Below are 22,375 nucleotides of genomic sequence, written 5' to 3'. Positions count from 1 at the left end.
TGTTAGCAACTAGGACTGAGGAGCAGACAGTTTACTCTGGGGACCTCTGGGCACATTTCATCCAAGCTTCTCAATACTGCCCCTTTAATTAAAATAAAGTGGTGATCCTAACTGACCTAAAACAGGGAATTTTTACTTGGATTAAATGTCAGGAATTGTGAAAAACTGAGTTTCAATGTATTTTGGCTAAGCTGTATGTAAACTTCCGACTTTAACTGTGTCACTCCACAAAAGCCACAGTCCTTGCAGAGCAAAGAGGAACAACTACTTCAAGGTCTCAGAGCAAGTGATGTCATCGATTGAAATGCCACTAGCGTGCACCACTAACTAGCTAGCCAATTGACACTGCTTACATGCGTGTATAAGATGTGGCAGGGATAAACAATGTTCATGAATAAAGATTACTGGAGGTGGGTTGGACAGATTTATTCTACTTTTACTGTATTCATTTTTACTCTTTTACTGTCTCCCTTCCTTACGATTTTTGCTTTTGTTAATATGTCCTCCCCTCCTGAGACTGCATATCTGAGCTGGATCGGAAATTACCTTTAAATTGCAATCACGCTTCAGCGATATGAAAAATTCAAGCCCTTAATCACAGACACACACACTTACATACACTCACAGACTGATCTTCCTTTGTTTAAGGTAAGTCCTATAATCTATAGAGTGATTGTATAAAAAGCAGATAATGTAGCCTGTTTCATGTTGTTTTTCTACTGTTAATATTTTGGACATATCTCTTGAATTGAATATCAATTGTCTCTCTCCTGAGCTGTGCTGCAGTATACTGTACATCATAACTAATAAAGTTAAACCAATGGATTGGTTGATAAATTGATTGATTAATTGATTGGCCGATTTAGCAACATGATTTATTATTTTTTCCATATCCCAGCACAATGTGATACAATGTTTTCCAAAACAAATCCCCTGCATGTTTGAGGCTAGAAATGGTTAAAACGTTGGGCCAGTAACCGAAAGGTTGCTGGATTAAACCCCGGAGCTGAGAATGTAAAAATCTGTCGTTCTGCCCCTGAGCAAGGCAGTAAGCCCACAGGTTCCCCAGGCGCCGAAGACGTAGATGTCAATTATGGCAGCCCCCCGCAGCTCTCTGATTCAGAGGGGTTGGGTTAAATGCATAAGACACTTTTCAGTTGAATGCATTCAGTTGTACAAATGACTTGTATTCCGCTTTCCCCAAAGTTAAACTGGTGTACTTACCGCTGTCTAACAGCAGGGGGCACTAACAACCTCAGGAAAGGCTTGAGTGGGAAGTTTTAGTTTTTGGGAAAGCGCAAGCATGTACGAGCGTGATGTTCGTTTGTGAGCGCATAGGTATGTGCCCCTTAGCGAAAAACCACATGATTTCACATGTAGAAAAGCACATGGGATTTGAAGTGCTGAGTCATGAACCAAAAATTATGGATTTTTGTGTGACAACTAATTGAGCGACTTTGGGTAATTTATTTGAATTCCGTTAATTATTATATATTTTTTTGTGAACTCATTGCACACGTTGAACATTTTCCCTAGAGATAAAGCAGATCAAGCCAGAACTGTGCGATGTAGTAGGGGGATTTAGTTTCCAACAATAAGCTACAAAGTTCAGCGCAGAAAACATTGTTATTAACAACAATGACCATAATCCATTACACACCTACTTGTACGGTCTGTGTGTTTCTTATATGCGACCTCAGGTTAGTGTGGGGCAGACACGGAGAGAGAGACGAGAGAGAAGAATGCATGATCTCTGGAGGGATAGAGAGCAGTCGTGAGGTATCTCTACCTGAAAATATTGATTGATAGTTGATATTCAGCAGTCATAAAAGTATACCTTATTTACAACTAATAAAATAGGGATTTTGTCAGGCAGCATAGGAAGTAGCTCTATATAGATGAGATGATGACTTTGAATTAAATAATAGTAATCAAATAAAACAAATGTAATATACACAACTTAAGTATTTTATTAAAGCAAAGTCATGTGAATAAATTATGGTTAATGACTGATAAGCAGTAATGGGCAGTCACTACCATCATGGGACTTTTTTTCATGGTTTTATTCTGTGTTGTTATAGCATTCAATCTGCATAATGCATAGTGCATTTTATTTTGTTGTGTTGCTTTTTTTACTTTAGCTTATTTAGTAAATACTTTCTTAACTCTGTTTTCTTAAAACTGCATTGTTGGTTAATAAGGGCTTGTAAGTAAGTATTTCACGGTAAGGTTTTTGTATTCGGCGTCTGTGACAAATACAATTTCATTTGATTTAATGTAAAAAAATATATATATAATAATTGAAAACTAAAATGGAAAAAAAAGTAACGTTTTTATAATCAAACCGAAACGGAACTGACCTCAAAAATAATTAATCATCCAGGACTTTTGAACTCACAATATATTGGTTCACAATATTACAATCTTTCTGCAACACCACCACACCTGTGCTAATAACTAATTCCACCTGTATCTTTACACTTACACAGTGAATCTCAGCTTTGTTAAAAAATATACTCATATCATAGTGATTCAGGAGTAACATTAAAACAGAATAATATATGCCTCACCAACATGGCGGATACATACAGAAAACCCTCAAATTGCTGAACTAAGTCAATTAAATCGATAATAAGAGAATAGTCAGATTAACTGGTGATGAAAATAGCAGTGGAGATGGCTCTCTTTCGCTGAATGCAGAGATGTATTATAGGTAATGAATGTGTCATGTTTTGTCATTGGTTATCATGTCTTGTCTCTGTGCTTCCCTTCTATTTGTTTCCCTCTGCTGGTCTTATTAGGTTCTTTCCCTCTTTCTATCCCTCTCTTCCCCTCCCTCTCTCCCTCTCTCGCTCTCTCTCCTTATCGTTCCTGCTCCCAGCTGTTCCTCATTTACTCTTTTCACACCTGTCCCCTATTTTGCCCTCTGATTAGAGCCACTATTTCTCCCTCTGTTTTCCGCTTCTGTCCTTGTCGGATCCTTGTATGATGTTCGCTGTTCTGTGTCCTTGTCTCGCCCTGTCATGTTTTATCTTCTTCAGATGCTGCGTATGAGCAGGTGTCTTAGTCTGCTACGGTCGGTGCCTTCCCGAAGCAACCTGCAGTCTATGGTCGAGTCTCCAGTCAGTCCTCGCAACTACGAGTGGATTTCAGTTTTTCCTGTTTTGTTTTCTCCTTGATATATCCAGGATTATTAATTTTGTCATATACTGGAATAAAGACTCTGTTTTCGTTAAGTCGCTTTTGGGTCCTCATTCACCAGCATAACAGAAGGATCCGACCAAGAATGGACCCAGCGACTAGGGATTCTCGTAACACTGCCGTCGAGATCCAGGGAGCAATGCTCGGCAGACACGAGCAGGAATTGTCGGCTGCTCGTCATGCCGTTGAGACCCTGGCCGCTCAGGTTTCCGTCCTCTCAGGACAGTTTCAGAGTCTTCGTCTCGTACCACCAGCTACTTCCTGGTCTTCCGAGTCTCCGGAACCTAGGGTTAATAACCCACCATATTACTCTGGGCAGCCCACTGAGTGCCGCTCCTTTCTCACCCAGTGTGATATTGTGTTCTCTCTCCAACCCAACACATACTCAAGAGAGAGAGCTCGGATTGCTTACGTCATTTCACTCCTTACTGGTCGGGCTCGAGAGTGGGGCACAGCTATCTGGGAGGCAAGGGCTGAGTGTTCTAACAATTATCTGAACTTTAAAGAGGGATGATACGGGTTTTTGATCGTTCAGTTTTTGGTAGGGAGGCTTCTAGGGCCCTGGCTTCCCTATGTCAAGGTGATCGATCCATAACGGATTACTCTATAGAGTTTCGCACTCTTGCTGCCTCTAGTGACTGGAACGAGCCGGCGTTGCTCGCTCGTTTTCTGGAGGGACTCTTTGATTGCACTCGCCATCCGCATAGAACGACGGGTAGATCTTCGTCACCGAGCTCGTGGAAGAGAGCTCGCGTTAACGGTGTTCCCCCTCTCCGCATCGCAACCATCTCCTCCCTCCGGCTCAGAGACTGAGCCCATGCAGCTGGGAGGTATTCGCATCTCGACTAAGGAGAGGGAACGGAGGATCACCAACCGCCTTTGCCTCTATTGCGGTTCTGCTGGACATTTTGTCAATTCATGTCCAGTAAAAGCCAGAGCTCATCAGTAAGCGGAGGGCTACTGGTGAGCGCTACTACTCAGGTCTCTCCATCAAGATCCTGTACTACCATGTCGGTCCATCTACGCTGGACCGGTTCGGCTGCTTCATGCAGTGCCTTGATAGACTCTGGGGCTGAGGGTTGTTTTATGGACGAAGCATGGGCTCGGAAACATGACATTCCTCTCAGACAGTTAGGGAAGCCCACGCCCATGTTCGCCTTAGATGGTAGTCTTCTCCCCAGTATCAGATATGAGACACTACCTTTAACCCTCACAGTATCTGGTAATCACAGTGAGACCATTTCCTTTTGATTTTTCGTTCACCTTTTACACCTGTTGTTTTGGGTCATCCCTGGCTAGTATGTCATAATCCTTCTATTAATTGGTCTAGTAATTCTATCCTATCCTGGAACGTTTCTTGTCATGTGAAGTGTTTAATGTCTGCTATCCCTCCTGTTTCTTCTGTCCCCTCTTCTCAGGAGGAACCTGGTGATTTGACAGGAGTGCCGGAGGAATATCATGATCTGCGCACGGTCTTCAGTCGGTCCAGAGCCAACTCCCTTCCTCCTCACCGGTCGTATGATTGTAGTATTGATCTCCTTCCGGGGACCACTCCCCCTCGGGGTAGACTATACTCTCTGTCGGCTCCCGAACGTAAGGCTCTCGAGGATTATTTGTCTGTTTCTCTCGACGCCGGCACCGTAGTGCCTTCTTCCTCTCCCGCCGGAGCGGGGTTTTTTTGTTAAGAAGAAGGACGGTACTCTGCGCCCCTGCGTGGATTATCGAGGGCTGAATGACATAACGGTTAAGAATCGTTATCCGCTTCCCCTTATGTCGTCAGCCTTCGAGATTCTGCAGGGAGCCAGGTTCTTTACTAAGTTGGACCTTCGTAACGCTTACCATCTCGTGCGCATCAGAGAGGGGGACGAGTGGAAAACGGCGTTTAACACTCCGTTAGGGCATTTTGAGTACCGGGTTCTGCCGTTCGGTCTCGCTAATGCTCCAGCTGTTTTTCAGGCATTAGTTAATGATGTACTGAGAGACATGCTGAACATCTTTGTTTTTGTCTACCTTGACGATATCCTGATTTTTTCACCGTCACTCGAGATTCATGTTCAGCACGTTCGACGTGTACTCCAACGCCTTTTAGAGAATTGTCTCTACGTGAAGGCTGAGAAGTGCGCCTTTCATGTCTCCTCTGTCACATTTCTCGGTTCTGTTATTTCCGCTGAAGGCATTCAGATGGATCCCGCTAAAGTCCAGGCTGTCAGTGATTAGCCCGTTCCAAGGTCACGTGTCGAGTTGCAGCGCTTTCTAGGTTTCGCTAATTTCTATCGGCGTTTCATTCGTAATTTCGGTCAAGTTGCTGCCCCTCTCACAGCTCTTACTTCTGTCAAGACGTGCTTTAAGTGGTCCGGTTCCGCCCAGGGAGCTTTTGATCTCCTCAAGAAGCGTTTTACGTCCGCTCCTATCCTTGTTACTCCTGACGTCACTAAACAATTCATTGTCGAGGTTGACGCTTCAGAGGTGGGCGTGGGAGCCATTCTATCCCAGCGCTTCCAGTCTGACGATAAGGTCCATCCTTGTGCTTATTTTTCTCATCGCCTGTCGCCATCGGAACGCAACTATGATGTGGGTAACCGCGAACTGCTCGCCATCCGCTTAGCCCTAGGCGAATGGCGACAGTGGTTGGAGGGGGCGACCGTTCCTTTTGTCGTTTGGACTGACCATAAGAACCTTGAGTACATCCGTTCTGCCAAACGACTTAATGCACGTCAAGCTCGTTGGGCGTTGTTTTTCGCTCGTTTCGAGTTCATGATTTCTTATCGCCCGGGTAATAAGAACACCAAGCCTGATGCCTTATCCCGTCTCTTTGGTTCTTCTGTGGCTTCTACCGATCCCGAGGGGATTCTTCCTGATGGGCGTGTTGTCGGGTTGACTGTCTGGGGAATTGAGAGACAGGTTAAGCAAGCACTCACTCACACTGCATCGCCGCGCGCTTGTCCTAGTAACCTTCTTTTCGTTCCTGTTTCTACTCGTCTGGCTGTTCTTCAGTGGGCTCACTCTGCCAAGTTAGCTGGCCACCCCGGCGTTCGGGGTACACTTGCTTCTATTCGCCAGCGGTTTTGGTGGCCTACTCAGGAGCGTGACACGCGCCGTTTCGTGGCTGCTTGTTCGGACTGCGCGCAGACTAAGTCAGGTAACTCTCCTCCTGCCGGTCGTCTCAGACCGCTTCCCATTCCTTCTCGACCATGGTCTCACATCGCCTTAGACTTCATTACCGGTCTGCCTTCGTCTGCGGGGAAGACTGTGATTCTTACGGTTGTCGATAGGTTCTCTAAGGCGGCACATTTCATTCCCCTCGCTAAGCTTCCTTCCGCTAAGGAGACGGCACAAATCATCATTGAGAATGTGTTCAGAATTCATGGCCTCCCGTTAGACGCCGTTTCAGACAGAGGTCCGCAATTCACGTCACAGTTTTGGAGGGAATTCTGTCGTTTGATTGGTGCTTCCGTCAGTCTCTCTTCCGGTTTTCATCCCCAGTCTAACGGTCAAGCAGAAAGGGCCAATCAGACGATTGGTCGCATATTACGCAGCCTTTCTTTTAGAAACCCTGCGTCTTGGGCAGAACAGCTCCCCTGGGCAGAATACGCTCACAACTCGCTTCCTTCGTCTGCTACCGGGCTATCTCCGTTTCAGAGTAGTCTGGGGTACCAGCCTCCTCTGTTCTCGTCCCAGCTCGCCGAGTCCAGCGTTCGCTCCGCTCAGGCGTTTGTCCAACGTTGTGAGCGCACCTGGAGGAGGGTGAGGTCTGCACTTTGCCGTTACAGGGCGCAGACTGTGAGAGCCGCCAATAAATGTAGGATTAAGAGTCCTAGGTATTGTCGCGGCCAGAGAGTGTGGCTTTCCACTCGTAACCTTTCCCTTACGACAGCTTCTCGCAAGTTGACTCCGCGGTTCATTGGTCCGTTCCGTGTCTCCCAGGTCGTCAATCCTGTTGCTGTGCGACTGCTTCTTCCACGACATCTTCGTCGCGTCCACCCTGTCTTCCATGTCTCCTGTGTCAAGCCCTTTCTTCGCGCCCCCGTTCGTCTCCCCCCCATCCTTGTCGAGGGCGCACCTATTTACAAGGTACGTAAGATCATGGACATGCGTTCTCGGGGACATGGTCACCAGTATTTAGTGGATTGGGAGGGTTACGGTCCTGAGGAGAGGAGTTGGGTTCCATCTCGGGACGTGCTGGACCGTTCGCTGATTGATGATTTCCTCCGTTGCCGCCAGGGCTCCTCCTCGAGTGCGCCAGGAGGCGCTCGGTGAGTGGGGGGGTACTGTCATGTTTTGTCATTGGTTATCATGTCTTGTCTCTGTGCTTCCCTTCTATTCGTTTCCCTCTGCTGGTCTTATTAGGTTCTTTCCCTCTTTCTATCCCTCTCTTCCCCTCCCTCTCTCCCTCTCTCGCTCTCTCTCCTTATCGTTCCTGCTCCCAGCTGTTCCTCATTTACTCTTTTCACACCTGTCCCCTATTTTGCGCTCTGATTAGAGCCACTATTTCTCCCTCTGTTTTCCGCTTCTGTCCTTGTCGGATCTTTGTATGATGTTCGCTTTTCTATGTCCTTGTCTCGCCCTGTCGTGTTTTATCTTCTTCAGATGCTGCGTATGAGCAGGTGTCTTAGTCTGCTACGGTCGGTGCCTTCCCGAAGCAACCTGCAGTCTATGGTCGAGTCTCCAGTCAGTCCTCGCAACTACGAGTGGATTTCAGTTTTTCCTGTTTTGTTTTCTCCTTGATATATCCAGGATTATTACTTTTGTCATATACTGGAATAAAGACTCTGTTTTCGTTAACCTGTTAGTCCTACCCACACCATATTCGGTAGCGTAATCATAGCCTCAAGCTCATTACCATAACGCAACGTTAGCGATTTCTAAAAATCGCAAATGAAATGAAATAAATATGCCTATCCTCAAGCTTATCCTTTTCTTAACAATCCTGTCGTCTCAGATTTTCAAAATATGCTTTAGAACCAGAGAAAATCAATAATTTGTGTAAGAGTGGTGATAGCTAGCTTAGCATTTAGCGTTAGCATTTAGCACGCAACATATTCACAAAAACCAGCAAAGGGATCAAATAAAATAATTTACCTTTGAAGAACTTCAGATGTTTCAATGAGGAGACTCTCAGTTACATAGCAGATGTCCAGTTTTTCCTGAAAGATGCTTGTGTAGGACACAACGTTCCGTTTTGTTACTATGCATTTGGCTACCAAACTAACCGAAAATTCAGTCACCTACACGTCAAACTTTTTTCCGAATTAACTCCATAATATCGACTGAAACATGGAAAACGTTGTTTGAATCAATCCTCAAGGTGTTTTGTCATATATCTCTTCATTGAAATCCCTTCCCTGGAAGCGTGCATTCTTCTCTGATTCAGATGGAAAAATACTGGTACCTGACTTTTGCGCACCAATTTCCACGCAGACACCGTGCGGGACACTTGGTAATTGTAGGCTCTTATGGTCAATCTTCCAATGATATGCCTACAAATATGTCACAATGCTGCAGACACCTGGGGGAAACGATAGGAAGTGTCCGTTCATTCCTGTCGCATTCACAGCCATATAAGGAGATCATGGAAAACGTGCCTCCAGAAATCCTGTTGATTTCCTGGTCACTCAAACATCTTGGTTTTGCCTGTAGATTCTGTTCTATGGCACTCACAGTGAAAATCTTTACAGTTCTGGACACGTCAGAGTGTCTTCTTTCCAAAACTATCAATTCCAAGCATAGTCGAGCATCTTTTCGTGACAAAATATTGCGCTTAAAACGGGCATGTCTTTTTATCCAAAAATGAAATACTGCCCCTAGAGTCTTAACAGGTTAAGTCGCTTTTGGGTCCTCATTCACCAGCATAACAGAATGTGTGTAAGAACACTAGAATGTGTAGCGCAGCAGAAAGATTAATGCAACTCCAATCCAGAGGTTGTGAGTTCAAACCACAGGTGGCTGATACTTATGCTGAACTGTGTACCGCTAACTTTAAGACCACCATTTCATTAAGGTCTCAGCACTGCCACCAGATCCTTACCAAAAACATATACAGTGGGGCAAAAAAGTATTTAGTCAGCCACCAATTGTGCAAGTTCTCCCACTTAAAAAGATGAGAGAGGCCTGTAATTTTCGTCATAGGTACACTTCAACTATGACAGACAAAATGAGAAAAAAAATCCAGAAAATCACATTGTAGTATTTTTAATGAACTTATTTGCAAAATATATGGTGGAAAATAAGTATTTGGTCAATAACAAAAGTTTATCTCAATACTTTGTTATATACCCTTTGTTGGCAATGACAGAGGTCAAACGTTTTCTGTAAGTCTTCATAAGGTTTTCACACAGTGTTGCTGGTATTTTGGCCCATTCCTCCATGCAGATCTCCTCTAGAGCAGTGATGTTTTGGGGCTGTTGCTGGGCAAAACGGACGTTCAACTCCCTCCAAAGATTTTCTATGGGGTTGAGATCTGGAGGCTGGCTAGGCCACTCCAGGACCTTGAAATGCTTCTTACGAAGCCACTCTTTTGTTGCCCGGGCGGTGTGTTTGGGATCATTGTCATGCTGAAAGACCCAGCCACGTTTCATCTTCAATGCCCTTGCTGATGGAAGGAGGTTTTCACTCAAAATCTCACGATACATAGCCCCATTCATTCTTCCTTTACACGGATCAGTCGTCCTGGTCCCTTTGCAGAAAAACAGCCCCAAAGCATGATGTTTCCACCCCCTTGCTTCACAGTAGGTATGGTGTTCTTTGGATGCAACTCAGCATTCTTTGTCCTCCAAACACGATGAGTTGAGTTTTTACCAAAAAGTTATATTTTGGTTTCATCTGACCATATGACATTCTCCCAATTTACTTCTGAATCATCCAAATTCTCTCTAGCAAACTTCAGACGGGCCTGGACATGTACTGACTTAAGCAGGGGGACACGTCTGTCACTGCAGGATTTGAGTCCCTGGCGGCGTAGTGTGTTACTGATGGTAGGCTTTGTTACTTTGCTCCCAGCTCTCTGCAGGTCATTCACGAGGTCCCCCCGTGTGGTTCTGGGATTTTTGCTCACCGTTCTTGTGAACATTTTGACCCCACGGGGTGAGATCTTGCGTGGAGCCCCAGATCGAGGGAGATTATCAGTGGTCTTGTATGTCTTCCATTACCTAATAATTGCTCCCACAGATGATTTATTCAAACCAAGCTGCTTACCTATTGCAGATTCAGTCTTCCCATATGGTGCAGGTCTACAATTTTGTTTCTGGTGTCCTTTGACAGCTCTTTGGTCTTGGCCATAGTGGATTTTGGAGTGTGAATGTTTGAGGTTGAGGACAGGTGTCTTTTAACAAGTTCATCAACTTCAAACAGTTGCCATTAATACAGGTAATGAGTGGAGGACAGAGGAGCCTCTTAAAAAAGACGTTACAGGTCTGTGAGAGCCAGAAATCTTGCTTGTTTGTAGGTGATCAAATACTTATTTTCCACCATAATTTGCAAATAAATTCATTAAAAATCCTACAATGTGATTTTCTGGATTTTTTTATCTCTCATTTTGTCTGTCATAGTTGAAGTGTACCTATGATGGAAATTACAGGCCTCTCATCTTTTTAAGTGGGAGAACTTGCACAATTGGTGGCTGACTAAATACTTTTTTTGCCCACTGTATCCACACACTCTCAAAAATAAGAGCATGGTTACGGTACAATGTTGTTCCCTGGTTTTAAAAAAGGCCAGATGTACACAAAAGGTACATTCAGAGATACACATAGGAATTCACATGGTACTGGTCAATACCTTTTAGGGGACATGTGTGGATAATCTAGCATAATGGTACATTTTTGTACACAATGTATTCAATATAAGGTACACTCATTAACACACTTTGAAATTTAGGTGGTGGCAATGTGCTGGCTCGGGCTCATGTTGTATTTGTGCCAACTGTCAATAGAAATAGTGTACGAGTTGAAGTGGTTTATCATTATGTTGATGACGGTTGAGCACCTTTTTTGACACTGAGTTCTGCGATCTTGGTAAGAGCTTGTGGCAATCAAGAGCTGCGCTGTGAAGAAATTACTGTGCATTTTACAGCAGTTTAATGACAGCTGTTTCATAAAGTTCATTTTAAACTTTCAATAAGTCACTGACAACTAGCTGCATGTCAGTTACTGTACATATCAAAGGAACTTAGTGTAGCGTATGTGCCACACTCACTGACCTGATGGTATGACAGGAAAGTTAGCATTACAATGACCTGTAGTATCACGTGCACTTATGCCAGGTATTCACAAGGCTGGAAAACTGACACTTTTCAAGCTTATTGTCTCAGTACAGAATTCAACAGAGCTAATTAATTGGGATGGCATTACCTCTCATGGGAGACCAAAAAGAGCTAATTGCAAGGCACCTCCAATAAGCCACACCTGCAATATTCTGAGAGGCTGCCACTGCTACAGTATGCTGCCAATTAGAAAGTAATGTTTATCAACAGAAGAGTCAGTTAAGGCACAGTAGGTTACTGGTGCGTGTTATTGTGAGTCTCACAATAATTTTCTGACAACTTGTTGCCACTTAAACTACTGGAAAATGCACCATAACCTTTTTACAGAGCAGCTCATTAGTGACACTTGCTTTTACAAAGTTTGCAGAACAGACACTGTTGAAGAAGGTGCTCAACTTGCATCAGCATAACCATTGTCATGACTCTCTCTCTTGGGTGAGGATCATAGGACCCAGATCAGCTTGGCACAGGGCAAACAGATAGCCCCCCAAATGATGAAGACAATTTGTGTATCGCTGGATCATCATTTTTCGGCTAGGGTTTGTGTGATTTACGATGTCAGTGACTTTCAGAATGAGACTGATATGAGCAAATTATTAATGGATGACTGGTATGATAAAGATATATTCAGATATATTCTTGAGTTAATTCAGGAAACGTTAACTCTTAAAACAACCTTTTTCCATGGTGCCCCAAGTTACTTATGAGTTAATTGTTACATGATTAATGTACATACTTATTAGACCTTATCATGAGCCCACCTGTATTTTGCCCCCACCTAAATCATATGTGATCACATGTGAAAGTAATGTGTTTTTTCTATAAGGGGTTAGAGCATGTCGTGTGTGTGTGTGTGTGTGTGTGTGTGTGTGTGTGTGTGTGTGTGTGTGTGTGTGTGTGTGTGTGTGTGTGTGTGTGTGTGTGTGTGTGTGTGTGTGTGTGTGTGTGTGTGTGTGTGTGTGTGTGTGTGTGTGTGTGTGTGTGTGTGTGCGTGTGTGTGTGTGTGTGTGCGTGTGTGTGTGTGTGTGTGTGCGTGCGTGCGTGCGTGCGTGTGTGTGTGTATAGTAGGCCATTCCCAGGAAAGTGGTTAGTAAACTGTGCTGTTGGTACAGTGAAGCCCCTCTCTCCTCACAGAGCTGTGTTCTATCATGTGGCAATTTCTATTTATTAAATGTGTTTATATAATTGCTCTGTTTACATGAATTGGAGGGAGAAAAAACACATTCTCATTAAAAGTTAAATGACCAGAGAAGCAAGACACAGACATACTGTAGTTGCACATAAATGCCATGAGGACTAGAGACAGGGACACACAGAAAGGGCTATGTCAATACCTTGTTATTTTGCTGGCAATGGAGATATTGGGAGTTGTTGTGTCTGAAATCATACAGCCTCCTTGTAGAGTGAATGGAAGGCACCGGATGACAAGACTGAAGGAGAATGAAAGAGGGCAGGAGGATGGATGATTACAAAAAAATGTGAGATTAAAACTCACTTAGTTACAGGCAAAACAAAACACTGAGCACACACACACACACACGCACGCACACAAACAGCCATGTGCAGCCATTGTAATTCCACTGAGGAAGTATACAATTTAAATATTAAAAGATGTCTGACTGACTGACTGGTGTTTAATATTAACCACCATGGTGGATATCACAGGAGACCAATCAAAGGAGACATGCCTGAAGGGTGGCTCTGCCCACATGCCATCTGTCTCCCTGACTGTCTGTGGCACAATATTCAACACATCACCACAAGACTGCTATGGTATCACAAAGGCAACACTATCCATTTGGTCAATAGGGACCATATCCTTCTGGGTGGGAAAAAACAGCAAGTGGACCACCTGCGGTACATCGTCGGCATGGTAACCTGTAGGGACGCAGAAGAGTGAACGCTAGAGTGAACAAGGCAACCTCCAAAAGGACCAGGAGAGGATGCCAACTGGATATTCTAACTCTGGATGGATTCCAATAGTAATTACACATCACTTTGCAAGCCAGCATACTGTTACTTGCAGGTAGGGTTGAAAAATTCTGGTAGAGTTCACAGGTTTTCCAGAAACCCCAGTTGGAAGATTCCAGGTAATGCTACAATCAGAATTTTGGGAAAGTTGGCAGGATTTAGTAACTCTACTTGTAAGCCTGATGTGGCCTCTAAACCATGAGTTTCAGCCCACTGTATTAGAATTAAGCTAGTCCTCAGAACAAGGCTTTACGAGATATGTAATGTATTAACATAAAGAGTTTATTTATAATGATAATGTTTACCAAGGAACTCACTTGGTGATGGCCAAAGGACTGAAAATGAATAAATTCAACAACCATATCTATATCACTTACAAACACAGTCATGAGTGGTAACTCTACAATTCACTCGAAAAGGCAAGGCACACTGGGAAATTATATTGGAGGCGTGGCTTACTGAAGGCGTTACTCAACATTTTCAAGCTGATGCAACTCAAATATGGACCCCCTACAGCAGTGGTGACACAAACTCATTCCATGGAGGGCCTAGTGTCTGCAGGTTTTTGGTTTGTCCTTTCAATTAAGACCGAGACAACCAAATAAGAAGCGTTATTTACAAATGAGTGACCTTAATTGATTAATTAAGTACAAGGGAGGAGTGAAAACCCGCAGAGACTAAGCCCTCCGTGGAATGAGTGTGCCCTACAGGGTCACAGTTACTCTATGGGTTTGAGTAATCACTACAAAATCACTTTAAGTAAACTTTTGAGGTTTTCCTCAAAAGTTTCAAGCCAGCATAATGTGCACACATTGGGGTTTACAGTGCAGCTGCCCAAAGGGCAAACATGAGTCAGGTCAGCATCATCTCTTCTCTATAGATACAGGTCAGCATACACAATAATGAAATTAGAGATGTTGATACATACTTTATCCATTCCTTCCTGAATAGTCAACACAGTCTGACTCCTATCTCTTCCTCTTGATTGAGATGCACACTGTTGATTGGTCAAATAGTGTCCAAGAGGTCTCTTTTCTCCAATGTGCAGTAGGCCTACACATTTGCTCGTATCAAACGCTTTGGATAAATACTTGCGGTTGACACAAGCTACAGTTTACATAACCACCGTCAGCAGTAGCTCTCCATCCATTAGAAGAAACCCACCTGCTGAGGGTCTCCGTCAAAACCACACAGCACGATTAACATCAAGGCCGAGATCCTTTTCATTCCTAGCCTCTCCCGCGACATGGAGAGCCCTGGAGGCAAGCAAAAGGCAGGAGAGCGAAAGAGACAGGACTCTATGGTGAGGAACCTATCCAAACAAACCCCTTGACTTTTTCCAGATGTTGTTACGTTACAGCTTTATTCTAAAACTGATTAAATTGATGTTTTTCTTCATTCATCTATACACAATACCCCAAAATGACAAAACAAAAACAGGTTTTTATACATTATTTCAAATTTTAAATAAAACAAATACTGAAATATTCCATTTACTTATGTATTCAGACCATTTACTCAGTACTTTGTTGAAGCACCTTTGGTAGTCTTCCTGGGTATGTTGCTAACATATGGTTGCTCAGTTTGGCCAGGCGGCCAGCTCTAGGAAGAGTCTTGGTGGTTCCAAACGTCTTCCATTTAAGAATGATGGAGGCGACTGTGTTCTTGGGGACCTTCAATGCTGCAGAAATGTTTTGGTACCCTTCCCCAGATCTGTGCATCGACACAATCCTGTCTCGGAGCTCTACGAATAATTCCTTTGACCTCCTGGCTTGGTTTTTGCGCTGACATGCACCAAAACATTATATAGACAGGTGTCTGCCTTTCCAAATCATGCCCAATCAATTCAATTTACCACTGATCGACTCCTATCATGTTGTAGAAACATCTGAAGGATGATCAATGGAAACAGGATGCACCTGAGCTCAATTTGAGCTTCATAGCAAAGGTTCTGAATACTTATGTAAATAAGGTATTTCTGTTTTTTATTTTTAATACATTTGCAAAAATTGGTAAAAAGCATGTTTTCATTTTGTCATTATGGGGTATTGTGTGTAGATTGATGAGGGAAAAATTAGGAATTAGGCTGAAACTCAATAAAATGTGGAAAAGGGAAGGGGTCTGAATACTTCCCGGATGCACTGTGATATAACTATTATTGTATAGGGTTGATTATTATGAAAGCTATAAATGGAAGCCAGTAATATTGATTTGATAGAAGTTGTTGTCTCTCTTGTGTGTGTGTACAGAGATTGGAGGAATATCCTACATTTGTTTTCTGATCTTTGCCTGAGGGTCTAGCGGAGCCTCGGAGCGCCTGTTCACTGTATGTGGTTGTCTTCCCTCCCTCGCTAGCCTTTTCTCTCTAGCACGCCGGGGAAGCAGCATATCGCCTGGATTCAGATCAGGAAGCCAAGGATTGATGTTGGATGTTTCAGGTAAGAACTGTCTGAGACTGGGTTAGTTTTTCATTTCCTCATACAGGTTGTGGAGTTGGTTAGGCAAGCAGCAGTGTTTTACAGATGTGCTCGGGTAGTGGACAAGCACTACAATTTGCTGCCCAAATTATTCATCACCCTTGGTGAGGAAATTCTAAGCTCTGTAGCCTTGTTATGTGTCGCTGTCCATGGTCCTGCACATGTAGAGGGTGCTGATGGCTTGTCTAGGGTTGCTGTCCGGGTCAATTTTATGCTGAAATAACAGCTCCCTGGTGTGTCCCATGTGGGAATGCCTTATCATGGCACGACACGTTATTCTAATGTAAAGTTAAATATGGAAATAGAATAATGACAATATTTTGTTGTTATACTGCAGTTGTATTGTTCCAGTTAGCATCTCATCATACTTTGATTCATATTGTGTGTGTGTGTGTGTGTGTGTGTGTGTGTGTGTGTGTGTGTGTGTGTGTGTGTGTGTGTGTGTGTGTGTGTGTGTGTGTGTGTGTGTGTGTGTGTGTGTGTGTGTGTGTGTGTGTGTGTGTGTGTGTGTGTCAATTCAGGGAGTGATTTCAATTTTTAAAAATCAGAAATTATGTTTTTGGAAATAAATCACTTGTACTTTTCCATTTATTGAGAAGTCATTGAAAATAAATGCCCAGATTAATGATCAATTATTGAATTGTCATTTTAGTTTTCTTCCAGAAATGATTGCTTTCAAATTAAGTTGAGCCCAACCCTGGTGTGTGTGTGTGTAGGTGTTTGTGGTGTACGTGTGTGTATGTGTGGTTCCTTGCACTCGTGCATGTGTGTGTGTGCATGCACATTTGTGTGCTTGTGTGTAGAGGTAGTGGAGCAGATAATGTGTACCGTATAGGATATGCAATCACCCCTGAGCCATCCAGTTGTTTGGCATGTCATTAATAATGGATCCTGGAACTCATTAAAGCTGAAGTGACAGCTTGCTATTTACACCGGCTGGCAGGGAGAGAAATATGCTTATAGATGCACATTCCGAAAACATTCTGTACTCCAGCTGTTTAGACCTCTTCAGGATAATGGCATGTTTCAGAAGGATAGAATACCAAATATATGATCAGAAAGTATATTTGATAGAGAGTAGGCAATGTGGTTATTACACTGTTGTAAAGTCTTTTCACTAATAATGATTGTGCAGCTGTGTAGGTATTTTGTGTATTAATGTTCATTATAAACTTGGTGGGTCGAGCCCTGAATGCTGATTGGCTGAAGGCGGGGGTATATCAGACCGTATACCACTGGTATGACAAAACATTTATTTTTACTGCTCTAATTATGTTTGTAAACAGTTTATAATAGCAATAAGGCAACTTGGGTGTTTGTGGTATATGGCCAATATACCACGGTTAAGGGCTGTTCTTAACCACGACGCAATGTGGAGTACCTGGATACAGCCCTTAGCCGTGGTATATTGGCCATATACCGCACCGCCTCACACCTTATTACTTAATTATTTTGGGTATGTAAGGGATGGTGTCCTACTGGCTGTGTAATCTAGTCTTCAAAGTTTTCCCTTCATTCTTTGTTGTGACAAGTATTGCTTTAATAGACTTTGTATGTGTGCAAATAGTTTCTGAATTAGTGTGTATGTGTACCTGTTGTTTGATTTGGTGTATCTGCACATAATGTTGCAGGTCTCTCCTATGGGACAGACAGATAAACAGAGTGTTTGTTCCTGACTGTGTTCTCGTTACAAACTACTACTGGGAAGATTGGCTGTTTTAGACAATAATGAGTGTAATACCATGCCCAAACCAGACATGTGCGTCAGTCTGCCGTTGTGCGGAAATAGATTTTACCCCCACACCAGTCGCGATCACGACACAGGTTGAAATATCAAAGCAAACTCTGAAACAATTATATTAATTTGGGGACAGGTCGAAAAGCATTAAACATTTATGGCAATTTAGCTAGCTAGCTTGCAGTTGCTAGCTAATTTGCCCTATTTAGCTAGCTAGCTTGCTGTTGCTAGATAATTTGTCCTGGGATATAAACATTGAGTTGTTATTTTACCTGAAATACACAAGGTCCTCTACTCTAACAATTAATCCACACATAAAATGGTCAACCAAATAATGTCTAGTTATCTCTCCTACTTCCAGGCTTTTTCTTCTTTGGACTTTATATGGCGATTGGCAACTAACTTCCATAATAAGGTGTATTACCACAACCAACCTCAGTTCATCTTTCATTCACCCACGTGGGTATATCCAATGAGGAGATGGCACGTGGGTATATGCTTCTAAAAGCCAATGAGGAGATGGGAGAGGCAGGACTTGCATCGAGTTCGGCGTCACAAATAGAAGCAACTTCTATTTTAGTGCCTGTTATAACGCAGACGCTCGTTGGCGCGCACAAGCAGTGTGGGTGCTGTGACTGAATAACATGTATGTGTAAATTAATTTTGCAACGCTCGCACACACAACACGTCCGGTTTGGGCAGTGTGTAAAGGGCAGGTGTAGAGTGAGGGCTTTTTGTTTATAAGAGAGTACACACACACACACACACACACACACACACACACACACACACACACACACACACACACACACACACACACACACACACACACACACACACACACACACACACACATATGCACACACCGAAGAAATTGATATGCTCACACACTCTTCTACACACCCACAAACATAACCCCACAAACTAACACATCTCTCTACTCTTTCATGCCAGCCCTAGGCTACGGGAACAGGTCTAGCTATCACACCTTGGTGTTAATTTCCCAAGGTTTTTGACAAGGAGCCTCAGAGCAAGAGAGAGCCTTGTTCTTTGTGTAAGTGCTTTTTCTTCTACAGCTTCTCCCTATCTCTGCAGATTAGTCAGGGAGTAAATTACCTGCCTGCACACAAAAAAGCGCAATCCTACACACTTTGCTGCCACGCGGCGCATAGATCTTCTTTTGAAGAGCGGCCATGTTATTTCCTCAAACCCCGAAGGCTCTCCTGGCATGCAAATCATCATAAAATGAAATGTAAAACTCCATATTCCGGGGCCCTCTTCTTATCATCAACTGCACAAGCAGCATACAAATCAGGTTGGGATCAGACACCACAGCAAAGGTCTCAACTTAAAGAGCTAGCTAATTGCTATTTGGGTATGGAGTTGCGAAACGAGGTGCTGCTAACAAGAATTAAGACGTGGGTATTTTTTTTTTTCTTTTTTTTTCTTCCAAATGTCTCAGCCATCCTTCCTGGTGACATGCCTGGGAGCTGGAACACAAGTCAGAGAGAAAAGGGGTTTCAGGAAGGAAGGATTCATAACAACTGTTTCTGTAGGGCAGTGTTTACTTGTTGCTTGCTTCTCCCCATCCCCTGACCCCTTCCCATAATGGACCCAGATTAAAATGAATCATGGACAAAATACCATTCTACATGAAAAATGTCCATTAACAGTGATTTCAGTCCAGAACCAGGCTTAATGTGGGTTGGGAAAAGGCCTTCAATGTGTGCTCATATTAATTTCCTCACATACTGTACATAACATTTTGACACAATCTCATCACAACACACTCACTCAGGAAATATGTTTATATTGCTCTGTTCTATTCTCTGCACTACTGTGATTGATTGAAGTGGATCACGCTGCTTTTTCAATTGTAATAAATGCCATTAACACACTGTCGAGGCTGTCTGCCTGACGATATCCATTACTGCCCCCTCTCACACATAACACCAAATCCCCCGCGACATCCAGCACTGTCATGGAGCAGCAGAGATAGTCTGAGATTTGTTAACTGTCATATTATACTTGAATTTAACTAACAGCTTTGTTAGGCACTTGGCTTCTCACAGGTCTTCCTGTGTTGTTACTCTGGGTATAGTTGGCGAAGAGGGTCATTAACAACTCTTTACTCCATCTCGTTAGGGGACAGTAAGGGAAACTTTTAGTGTATGTCTATATGAGCCCTAAGTGGGCAGCATAAGAAGTCTATGAACCTTCACAAGGGTAAAAGAGTTAACCTATTAACCTTAGTAGGAACAGCTCATACTGTCCTCATAAGCTGTAATAGCAACAGCGTATGGAGGACATATGAACCTAAGGTAGCAGCATAACAATTAACCTACACAAGAGCAGCATCAGAAGTATGTACAGTTGAAGTCGGAAGTTTACATATACTTAGGGTGGAGTCATTAAAACTTGTTTTTCAAACACTCCACAAATTTCTTGTTAACAAACTATAGTTTTGCCAAGTCGGTTAGGACATCTACTTTGTGAATGACACAAGTCATTTTTCCAACAATTGATTACAGACATTATTCCAGCGAGTCTGAAGTTTACATACACTAACTTGACTGTGCCTTTGAACAGCTTGGAAAATTCAATAAAATTATGTCCTGGCTTTAGAAGCTTTTGATAGGCTAATTGACATCATTTGAGTCAATTGGAGGTGTACCTGTGGATGTATCAAATGAAATCAGCCAAGACCTCAAAAACGAAATTGTAGACCTCCACTAGTCTGGTTCATCCTTGGGAGCAATTTCCAAATGCCTGAAGGTACCACGTTCACCTGTACAAACAATAGTACGCATGTATAAACACCATGGAACCACGCAGCCGTCATACCACTCAGGAAGGAGACGCATTCTGTCTCCTAGAAATGAACGTACTTTAGTGCGAAAAGTGCAAATCAATCCCAGAACAACAGCAAAGGACCTCATGAAGATGCTGGAGGAAACAGGTACAAAAGTATCTATATCCACAGTAAAACGAGTCCTATATCGACATAACCTGAAAGGCCGCTCAGCAAGGAAGAAGCCACTGCTCCAAAACCGCCATAAAAAGCCAGACTACGGTTTGCAACTGCACATGGGGATAAAGATTGTACTTTTTGGAGAAATGTCCCCTGGTCTGATTGAACTGTTTGGCCATAACGACCATCATTATGTTTGGAGGAGAAAGGGGGAGGCTTGCAAGCCAAAGAACACCATCCCAACCTTAAAGCACAGGAGTAGCAGCATCATGTTGTGGGGGTGCTTTGCTGCAGGTGGGACTGGTGCACTTCACAAAATAGATGGCTTCATAAGGATGGAAAATGTTGTGGATTTATTGAAGCAACATCTCAAGACATCATTCAGGAAGTTAAAGCTTGGTCGCAAAATGGGTCTTCCAAATGGACAATGACCCCAAGCAAACTTCCAAGTTGTGGCAAAATGGCTTAAGGACAACAAAATCAAGGTATTTGAGTGGCCATCACAAAGTCCTGACCTCAATCCTATAGAAAATGTGTGGGTAGAACTGGAAAAGCGTGTGTAAGTAAGGACGACTACAAACCTGACTCAGTTACACCAGCTCTGTCAGGAGGAGTGGGCCAACGTTTACCCAACTTATTGTGTAAAGCTTGTGGAAGGCTACCCGAAGCGTTTGACCCAAGTTAATGAATTTAAAGGCCCTCTGGGAATGTGATGAAAGAAATAAAAGCTAAAATAAATCATTCTCAGTACTATTTTTCTGACATTTCACATTCTTAAAATAAAGTGTTGACTTAAGACAAGGAATTTTCACGAGGATTAAATGTCGGGAATTGTGAAAAACTGAGTTTAAAAGTATTTGCCTAAGGTGAATGTAAAATGCTGACTTCAACTGTACCTTCAGAAGGGCAACAGAGCTAACCTATGACCCTTTATAAGCGCATCTCTCATGTCCCTGCGCAGCAAGGATTATGTGAACATGCTGCATGGTTATTATCTTATGGGAGATGAGAGAGAATGCATATCAGTGCAGTTACACAACATCAAATCAAATGAATTTGTCACATAGGTGTAGCGAAAATGCTTGCCGCTATGAGTGTCGCGAAATGCTTGTGCTTCTACTTCCGACCATGCAGTAATATCTAACAAGTAATACAACCTAACAATTCCACAACAACTACCTTATACACAGAAGTGTAAAGGAATTAATATGAATATGTACATAAAAATATATGAATGATTGATGCCCGAACGGCATAGGCAAGATGCAGTCTATGGTATAGAGTACAGTATATACATATGAGAAGAGTAATGTAGGGTATGATAACACTATATGAAGTGGCATTAAAGTGGCTAGTGATACAGTACATCAAGATGGCAAGATGCAGTAGATGGTATCGAGTACAGTATATACATATGAGACGAGTAATGTAGGGTATGATAACACTATATGAAGTGGCATTGTTTAAAGTGGCTAGTGATACATTTAATTACATCAAGATGGCAAGATGCAGTAGATGGTCTAGCGTACAGATGAGTAATGTAGCATTATATAAAGTGACTAGTGATAAATGGATTACATCCATTTTTTCCATTATTAAAGTGGCTAGAGTTGAGTCAGTATGTTGGCAGCAGCCACTCAATGTTAGCGATGGCTGTTTAAGTCTGATGGCCTTGAGATAGAAGCTGCGGATCTTTAAAGCTGCATCCTCTCAAATCAAGCTGTTGGAGCTGGCAACACTGTTCTAATAGGCAGGTGTGT

Source organism: Oncorhynchus gorbuscha, unplaced genomic scaffold, assembly GCF_021184085.1.
Source record: "Oncorhynchus gorbuscha isolate QuinsamMale2020 ecotype Even-year unplaced genomic scaffold, OgorEven_v1.0 Un_scaffold_9:::fragment_6:::debris, whole genome shotgun sequence".
Taxonomy (NCBI): Eukaryota; Metazoa; Chordata; class Actinopteri; order Salmoniformes; family Salmonidae; genus Oncorhynchus; species Oncorhynchus gorbuscha.
This window is presented reverse-complemented; position numbering follows the sequence as displayed.